We start from the raw sequence: 9,429 nt of genomic DNA on the forward strand, positions 1-9,429 counted from the left end.
TGGTGGGACTGACACACTTATTTGATACTTTTCAAAGAACCATGCTATGTTATACAGAAACCAGATACGATTCTTTCCAGTAGTTAACTTGACACCTGACATCACAAATTACCTTATGAAGACAGAGTGGATTCTCCACGTCAATTTATTTGTAGCATCAGACTTCAATGTTTTTTAACATTCCCCAAATGCTAAGTCCTAACTCATTCCCAGTTACATTACTCTGTCAGTATTAAAGACCCTACAGTATCTATGTAAACGTCTTGCTAAGGTGCAATCTCTTTCTTTGATATTTTTTTTAAAGACAGACTGTAGACACCTATCATCAGGCAAAGATTTTAAGCTATCAGTAAGACACACGTCAGAAATCTGAGTATGTGATAAGTCTGAGCAAGGCACATACACGATAATTCTGAATAATGCACCTAAATGCTACAGAAGGGCAGAATTTAAGACACATTACCACTGACTAGCTTTGATAGCTCTCCACTATAGAATACTAGCTTGCATCCCTAGGAATAATAAATGCGTTATTGAAAGATTACATACAATCCTGAAAAGCTGAATCACTGGGGAGAGTTGAGGAATCGTAAGGCAAAGAAACTAATTCAGTTTTAGTGCCATGTTGTAACCTAAAGGAGCTGATGAGACATAGAAATGTACAAAAGAGGCAGTAGTGAATATGAATGGAGTAATTTTACCTCTTTATCAAGGCTGGAGTGAACAATATTAGGATAGCCACCTGAACAAATACAAGGAGGGAAACTACTAGCTGGATATTAATTTTACAGAAAAGAATATTCACAGTAGGTTCTGAAGCTAAGCTGAAAATGAGTGAAGTGCTGTTATAAAAATCAAATATGTTACTATATGGGATAACAAGACTGTGAAGTAATCCTTATGTTCTGTTCAGCATTAGGAAGGTCTTATATGGAGTATTGTGCCCCATTTTAGTTAGAAGATTTACTTTCCAGTGGCAAAGATAGGTAAACATTGGAATAGATTACCTAGAGAGGTTATAGACTCTCAATTGTGGATTTTTTTAAGAACAAGTTAGATAAACCTGGATTAAGAATGTGTACAGCTGATCCTGCCCTGGAATAGTGGATGAACTGGATGACTTTGGTACCTTCCCAGCCCCATTTCGTATGAATTCTATGAATTTTACAATTATGTGAATAAAACACAGTTCTGATGGGATGTTGAAATATAGGAGAAAGTACAGAAGAGCCGAAAAATGTATGTTGAAAAAATCATGTTTTAGTAAGACGTTTAAAAGAGCTTAGGCTACTTTTCCAAAGACATTGAAAAGTATCTTGATTAATCTGTTGAAGATGAAAAGTACTTTTAGAAAAAATGCTAATTCTGAAACCATCCTTAGGCAGGTAGAGAAACATAACAAAAAATCACTGGCTAGAAATTAGACAAGACTGGAAATAATAACAAGGTGTTAACAAGATGTCAACTACTGAGTCAAAAGCCCTAACCAGGATTTGGGGCAGAGACTTTTCTGAAAGATGTGATTTGTGGAAGGTTCACTTCAGCAAAGGCACAATATGTAAGTACAGGAAATACATAAAGTATGCTGGAGGTAAGATTAGATTAGATTAGTCTAGTGGTCCCTTCCAGCTTTATATGATAATTAACCTTTGCAATGCTTCTCCTCTGAAATGCTTTGGTGTATTCAAGGTTTGATTTTCAATTTTCTGAAAAGTCTTTTAAGACTATAGCAATATATTTAGCTTTCTAGTAGGAAAAGAAGAAAAAACAAAGGTTGAAAATTCTTTTTGCTAGAAGTATAACACAGTCTGATAGTTTCTGTTTTAAAATGATGCAATATCTCAATCCTAATTCACAGAGCAGTGTATGGAACAATTCCTCTTGTTTTGGAAGAAAAAAAAGTCCATACACTTGCAAGGCAAAATATGTAAGCTCCTTTGAAATTGGCAATATGTAACAGATTGTATTTGAATTTTTTTTTTTTTTTTTTTTTTTTGTCTCACAGGGAAGATGGAATTGGGCTTAGAGGGAGAAAAATGAGTCAGCAAAACCCCTATTATTGGCATTGGTTTCACTGGCATTGCAACTTTTCAGTGTCAGGATCAGGTCCCTACATTTTATGTTCTTCCTGGAAATATCCCTGTAAATCTAATTAGTCTTTAACTTGGGAATGACAGCAGGGGAGCTATTCTTTCTGAAAAACAGAAAACAAGCTTGCATCTGTTTTGTTCTCCAAACTAGAACAGCTCTGTGCTTAACAGGAATAAACCATCTATTGATGATGAAGTTCATGCCCTTAAAAAAAAAAAAAACAACAACAAAAAACACTGCCAAAAAAACCCCAACAAAACCCTTGCTGTTTCAGTGTATCACAAGTGAGATATCTTGACTTGCCTAGAAGAAACCAGAATTTTTTTAGCAACAGAAGTTCCAGATTGGGATGGTTAATCAACATGCTATATTTTCCAGTTCTTTTGTCATAAGTTATATCCATATGCAGTTTTCTCACCTTTTGCATGTTAGGCATAGTCCACATTTTTCTTTGCCATTTGTCCATGTGGGCACAATTGGATGCACATTCTTTCAAACCAGATATTCTACTGTAGTATAGAGTAGGGAGAGGGATGATTTTAAAACAAGTTTGTCACAAAAAAATCATTAATATATTCATAAAGTCAATATTCCTATGTACTCTGACCTTCAGAAAATTCCGAATAGTGTAGGTTAAGAATTCCATGGACACTTATGGAAAAAATGTAATTGTGATTCCAACCTTGTTAAATAATACAAGAGAAATAGAGACATCAGGCAGAGGAGAAACAGTCCTTATGAACTGAAAGAAAATACAGATACATGCAACATTTGATAGAGAGGAGATGGTATGAATGTTTATGGAAGAAAATGACAGCTGTTGCCATTCCATATGGAAAATAGACATGTAAGAAAATGGGCAGGATCTCAAGGCAATAATAATTAGATACTTTTTGGCTTTGCAGTTTTTGACAAGTAAAGGCCAATATTTACCTATTTATAAAAACCCATTGCTACTTTCACAGATTAATACATTTAAGTCTCAGCCCTAAATAATCTGCGCAGTTTATATCTTTCTGTACTGTATATTATTTTTTGTTCCAATGATAATTTCACTGTTTCTGTAGCTCTGCAGAAAACATCACTCCATAAATCTTCCATGACAGATTATTTACATGGCTATTTCTTAAAAAGCATGTCATACTGAAGCCTGATGAAATTCCATACACATATTTGACTCAGAAGCCTCTCTCCATTAACAGGAAGCAATTGTTTCTGCTAGTTTAGAAGAAATATAACCACTGTAAGCACAGAATAAATATTTTATTTTTTTCAGTAAAGCCTGCTGTACTTTCTTCAGTCAAGAGAAAGATCCAAGACCGTGAGTGACCAATAAACCCCTGCAATGGAACAGTGCTTTGAGGAGATGGGCAAGGGAGATGAGCCCATGTAGTTCAGGGAATAATGCAGGCTGTGACTGCCCACAGCTGTTGCAAAGAGGCCAACTGTATCTCGACACAAACAGGTGTCCTTTTTGGTGACCTTTGCTTTCCCTAAGCAGCCATCAGCAGTTCAGTGGATCTACAGCTGGTGCAAAAGTTTCCCCTGAGTTCATTAAAGGAGTGTGAATATCTCCCCGAGTTAGCCAGACCAGTATCGGGGAGTGGGTACATGGCTTTGCTTAACATAGAGCCATAAAACCCTAAAAACTAGCAAAAGTATTTTGAAGACAGCAAGTCTGAGCTGGCTTCAGTCCACATATCCCTTCCTGGCAAAGGGATGTTTCCTATGTTTATGTTCCTATGTTTCCTATAACATGAAACTCAAATCACGGGTTACAACAATTTAAAGGTATATCCATTACAATCTCCAACTCTGGTCCCTTCAGACCAGCCTGTAGGGTTTAACATCGCAATGAACTCCACCCCTTGCCCCTGCTCTGGCTTGGGCTTATCTGCAGCCTGCTCCAAGTAGAGCCTCAGCTATGAGCCACAGTCTCTCCAGGGGTGTACCTGCTGCGGCATAGACTCATCCACAGCCACAGTCACTTCGAGGTGCACCTGCTTTAACATGGCCTTATCCATGGGCCATGACCATAGACCTGCTCCAACGTGGCCTTACTCACAGCCACAGTCCCTTCAGAAGTAAATCAGCTCCAGCATGGCCTTATCCTTGGCCACAATCCCTCCCGGGCTGTACCTGCTCTGTTATGGGCTTATCCATGACCACATGCTTTGAGGTGCTCCAGCATGACCTCATGCACAGCCACCAATGCTTCAGGGTGTACCTGCTGTAGCACAGACTTATCCACAACCACAGATGCTTTGAGGTGTACCTTGTCCAACATGGACTTGCCCTTGGGCCACAATTCCTTCAGAGGCGTACCTGCTGTAGCAAAGACACAACCATGACCACAGACACTCTGAGATATACCTGCTCAGGCATGGACTTAGTCACAGCTGCAGGGGCTTTGGGTGTCCTGCTCCCACATGGACTCATCCACAGGTCACACAGTCCCTTTGACTCAAGTTCACACTGGAGTTCCAGCCTGCCCAGTACAGCAGCACAGAAACAGCAGCAACACCCTGGCCATCTGCCAGCCCCAGCATATCACCATGGTTATCAGAATGTTCCCAGGCACAGCACAGTGAGATGATAAGCAGTACAGCAAGTAGAGAAAGCAAGAAGATACACTAACGAGCACTAGACTCTGTTAATATACAGTAAGGCAAGCCAGCCCCATGGCAAGCACAGAAACCTGCCCCTTAATAGCTAAACAGCAATAAATCTGTTATAAATCTGAACTAGCATATTCCAAAAAAATCTGTTATTTTGGACCCTTCAAGCCCCACGCTGGTTGCCAAAAAGGACTGTCATGGTTTAACCCCAGCCAGCAACCAAGCACCACACAGCTGCTTGCTCACTCCCCCTCACCCAGAGGGATGGGGAGGAGAATCAGAAGGGAATGTAAAACTCAAGGGTTGAGATAAGAACAATTTAATAGGTAAAGCAAAAGCTGCACACACAATCAAAGCAAACCAAGGAATTAATTCCTGCACCCAAGTGCAGGACCCAGGACTTATCTTTGTTGAACTTCCTACAATTGGCCTCAGCCCATGGGTCCAGCCTGTCCAGATCCCTCTGCAGAGCTTTCCTACCCTCAAGCAGATCAACACTCCCCACCCCCACCCCCCCAGCATGGTGTCATCTGCAGACTTACTGAGGGTGCACTCAATCCCCTTGTCCAGATCTTCAATAAAGATATTAAACAGGATGGGCCTCAATGCTGAGCCCTGAGGGATACCACTTGTGACCAGACACCAGCCAGGTGTAACTCCATTCACAAGCACTCGTTGGGCTTGGCCATCTAGTCAGACTTTTACCCAGCATAAAGCACACCCGTTCAAGCCATGAGCAGCCAGTTTCTCCAGGGGAAAGCTGTGGGAGATAGTGTCAAAGGCATTACTAAGGTCCAGGTAGACAACACCCACAGCCTTTCCCTCACCCAGTAGGTGGGTCATACTGTGATAGAAGGAGGCAAGGTTTCCTTCTCAGATATAGATATATATTTTCTTAATAGAAAATTGTCTTTTTCATTTAAGGTATAATCTCACACAAAATATATCGGGTTATACCTTGATCATCATGTGTTTTACTAGAGAGCAGAATGGAGGGATGAGAAACTTTGCAGGAAGTAGGGGAAAACCAAATACAGTAGGATGAATGGATCTGAAGCTCTATAAAATTGCTAGAGGCAATATAAATAGAGTGAAGCTATTTAGATATATAAAAGATAAGGTTTTCCAGATAGGACTTGCCTTTCATAAGTCCATGCTGGCTGGGCCTGACCCCTGGTTTTCCTGCATATGCTGCATGATGGAGCTCAGGACAATCTGCTCCATAACCTTTCCTGGCACCAAGGTCAGGCTGACAGGTGAGTAGTTCCCTGGATCCTCCTTCCTGCTTGTCTTGTAGATGGGCATCACATTGGCTAATGTCCAGTCTTCTGGGACCTTCCCGGTTAGGCAGAACTGCTGATAAATGATGAAGAGTGGTTTGGTGAGCTCTTCCGCCAGCTCCCTCAGTACCCTTGGGTGGATTCCCATCTGGCCCCAGAGACCTGTGCACATTTAAGTGAAGCAGTGGGTCACTAACTGTTTCCTCCTGGGCTGTGAGGACTTCATTCTGCTCCTCCGTATCCCTGTCTTCCAGCTCAGGGTGCTGAGTACCCAGAGGGAAGGTGGTCTTGCTATTGAAGACAGAGGCAAAAAAAAACATTACATCCTCCGTGTTTGGAATGTTTGAAAGGTCAGAGAGTATCGGGCACTGACAGAGGCTGCTCATAGCGTTTCACAGTATGAGACCCTGTGTAATGGTTTGACCCTGGGGCTACTTATTTCACAGTTTGTAGTGGCATACTTACCTCCTTTTTTCTATATGTATGAGACAAGAGCTTTATGGATATGAAGTATTAATACATACATTCAGTGTTTTATGTTCATTAACATTAAATGTATCAGTAGAAAGTTAAACTATTTTAGAAGAGTTAAAAAGTAGCAATGCATAGTCCATTTGCTTCACCTGCTGTAGGAGCATATGTGTGGTGGCCAAAACACAGCCTGTAACATCTCCATATGAAAAACGTGTTAATCAGCATATTGTTAATACTAGCTTGCCTTGAACCCGCATACAAGCATGCAGAAGGAGTGTAACGAGCCAGGCACACAAATGTTCCACAGCAGGGCGGCAGCCTCAGCTGGCTTTACGTAAGGCAGGCAGTGGCGTAAAGGAGGGACAGATAAGCAGCACTCCCAGTTATATATCTAACCTATACATATGCGTAAAGGAGGGACAGATAAGCAGCACTCCCAGTTATATATCTAACCTATACATATATAACCTATAACTGGTTACAGTGGTGGGGAAGGGAGCAACAGCCTAGACAGATCGGGCTTAGCTTGAAAGTTCAAACTTACCTGATACCCACTGTGTGTATATATATTTCGTACATATACATTCACCCTAGCAATTTTATAGAGTTTCAGATCCATTCACCCTGCTGTATTTGGTTTTCCCCTACTTCCTGCAAAGTTTCTCATCCCTCCATTCTGCTCTCTAGTAAAACACATGATGATCAAGGTATAACCTGATATATTTTGTGTAAGATTATACCTTAAATGAAAGACAATTTTCTATTAAAAATAGCATTTTGGAGTTACTCTTGGAAAATATCTAGAATGAATTTGAACTATAATATTAACATCTTCCTTTTGTTATATTTTATCTCCTTTGAAGAGTCACTCTAAAATCAATACATGAAGAATGAATTGAATATCTTGCATACAATTATGAAATTGTTCATGTTGCTCTATCTGTTAAAAATCAAACTAGGGCCATCATCAAAACAGCAAACTTTAATATCTCAAAATGTGATTGTCAACTTGGAGTAACTGCAGTTTTATACTGTGCTGCTATATAACAAATTTGTTCCCTTTAGGTACAATGTACACAAGAGCATTTTCCAGTGCAATAACAAGAGAACATCCCTTCTATCTTGGTGTAAAGAAAACTGGGAATACTGAATGACTAGCTAATGAAAAATTACAGCAAAGTAATGTATCAGTAGTTAGGAAAGCTATGCTGCAAATTGTGCCAACAGAAGCTTTATAGAAGAAAATTAAGTTCACAGAATCCATTTGAGGCCTTTTAAAGTTGCAAATATTGATGGATATGCTTTAGATTGTCTCCAAGGTCCTGATTTTTCTTCCACTGTAAACCAGGAGAACACAAATTTAGTTACAGTGAATTAAATCTGAGTCCTAGGACATTATATTCAAGTGCAGAATATCTGAACAACTGTTGTCAGAGTATATTTTCCCCCTCACACTAAATTGTTCATTTTAGTTTCATTTTTCTTTACTGTCTGCATAGGCCTAATTTCAAATGAAAAATTAAACAAAACAAAATTGTTCAGGATTCTATGATTGAATGGCTGTGACACAAAGTATATATGCAGTGTGGCATGTGCTCTTTGCATATGGTGAAGCTGTTCAAAGTGCAAATTACATGGTTGCAATTGTGTCGGTGAGTGAGGATGGTAGCTTATATAACTCTGTACCTAGAGTGCACAAGGACAATTCACTATCAGGAAAAGAAATCTGTAAAAAAGTGGCATTATCCACACAGTACCTTTTTTGCCAGGGCTGAACTCAACAGTTAATACCAGATACTGTTGTGTAATCCGCCTTCTTCAGTTTTCTGTGTTTAGTTTATAAAGTTCATCTCTATATTCAGGGGAATAAGTCTGGACTAAAGGCATCTGCTTCTCCCTAGATTTCATAGCTTTTCTCAGTTACTCAGTTTTAAATGTGTAGTCAGTCAGTGCTTAGTTTCCAAGGGTATATTTCTCAATAGTAATTGTTACAATGCCAGTATATAGCAGCCAGAACCTGGCTGCAAAAATTCCACTATTTATATAAACACACACTTACATATATGGATGTACATATTCAAACAATACAGTATTACAAGACACTGGTAAGTTAATGAAAGGTAAAACCAAGAATTTTGATGATACTGAATATCTCTATGCAAAATTATGTAAAAACTGTTAAAAAAATCATATTCTATCATCTCTAGCCTCCTGTTTGTTCTTAGAGAGTTTAATTCTTCCAAATAGATAATAAGGATTCTGCACTGAATTTATCTAATGTCCAATACATGATTTTTTTTTCTGGACCCTCTAATACTTGTGAGGTTTTTTTATGGCAGCTGAACATAGTTTAGGGCTTTATGTTTATGCTTTGGAATCCAGGTTTTTTTTTCCACACTTCTAAAGAGGCTCCCCCACCCCCAATATTATGCTACTACTTGCTGAAAGTTGATATGAACATCGTGCATTGGCTTGACCCACACACACTCCTCTGAATTAAAAGTAATTTATAAACTGCAACAGATGTTGCTACCACAAGACTTACGGCTGTGATATTTAGGAAAAACCTAAATTGTTGGAAAGTTCTTCAATATGGTCTTTTCTAAAGGCATAAGTGTCTTGAGAGATCTTTCAGAATTCTGTTTCTTTAGAAGTCACTTTCTCACATAACAAACAGATGTTAAAATATACCAACTTGGTGTTCTGTTTACACTTACCAAATTGTTGAATATTGAAATTTTATGATGTAATCTTTTCCCACCTACTATTCTCAGTTGTTTTTTGAGGAGGTTTTAATATATTTCTTATTTTTTCCTCTACCTAGCCTCATGGCTCAGAAACTTAGCCTGCCATTTAGGCTAACCAGGAAACAGGAGGTTCAGGTATTGAACTGAATCACAGAGAAGAAAACATTGTATTACTTTTCTGTATTTCTTTCTTCATGCCTTTAGTTAGGTAACTGGCTA

At 39.2% G+C, this 9,429-nt stretch overlaps 1 long non-coding RNA gene across 1 annotated transcript in view; it reads right to left on the reverse strand.

The window, feature by feature from the left end:
• LOC130155598 (uncharacterized) overlaps positions 1-4,576 on the reverse strand; it is a 37,968-nt gene extending 33,392 nt beyond the window's left edge. The window contains exons 1-2 of the long non-coding RNA XR_008824121.1: positions 4,465-4,576; positions 2,510-2,600 (exon numbers count right to left, since the gene is read on the reverse strand). This is a non-coding gene — a long non-coding RNA (uncharacterized LOC130155598). The remainder of the gene's footprint in view (positions 1-2,509; positions 2,601-4,464) is intronic.
• Positions 4,577-9,429: the final 4,853 nt, after the last annotated feature.

The sequence above is a fragment of the Falco biarmicus genome, chromosome 1 (genome assembly GCF_023638135.1).
Source record: "Falco biarmicus isolate bFalBia1 chromosome 1, bFalBia1.pri, whole genome shotgun sequence".
Lineage (NCBI taxonomy): Eukaryota > Metazoa > Chordata > Aves > Falconiformes > Falconidae > Falco > Falco biarmicus.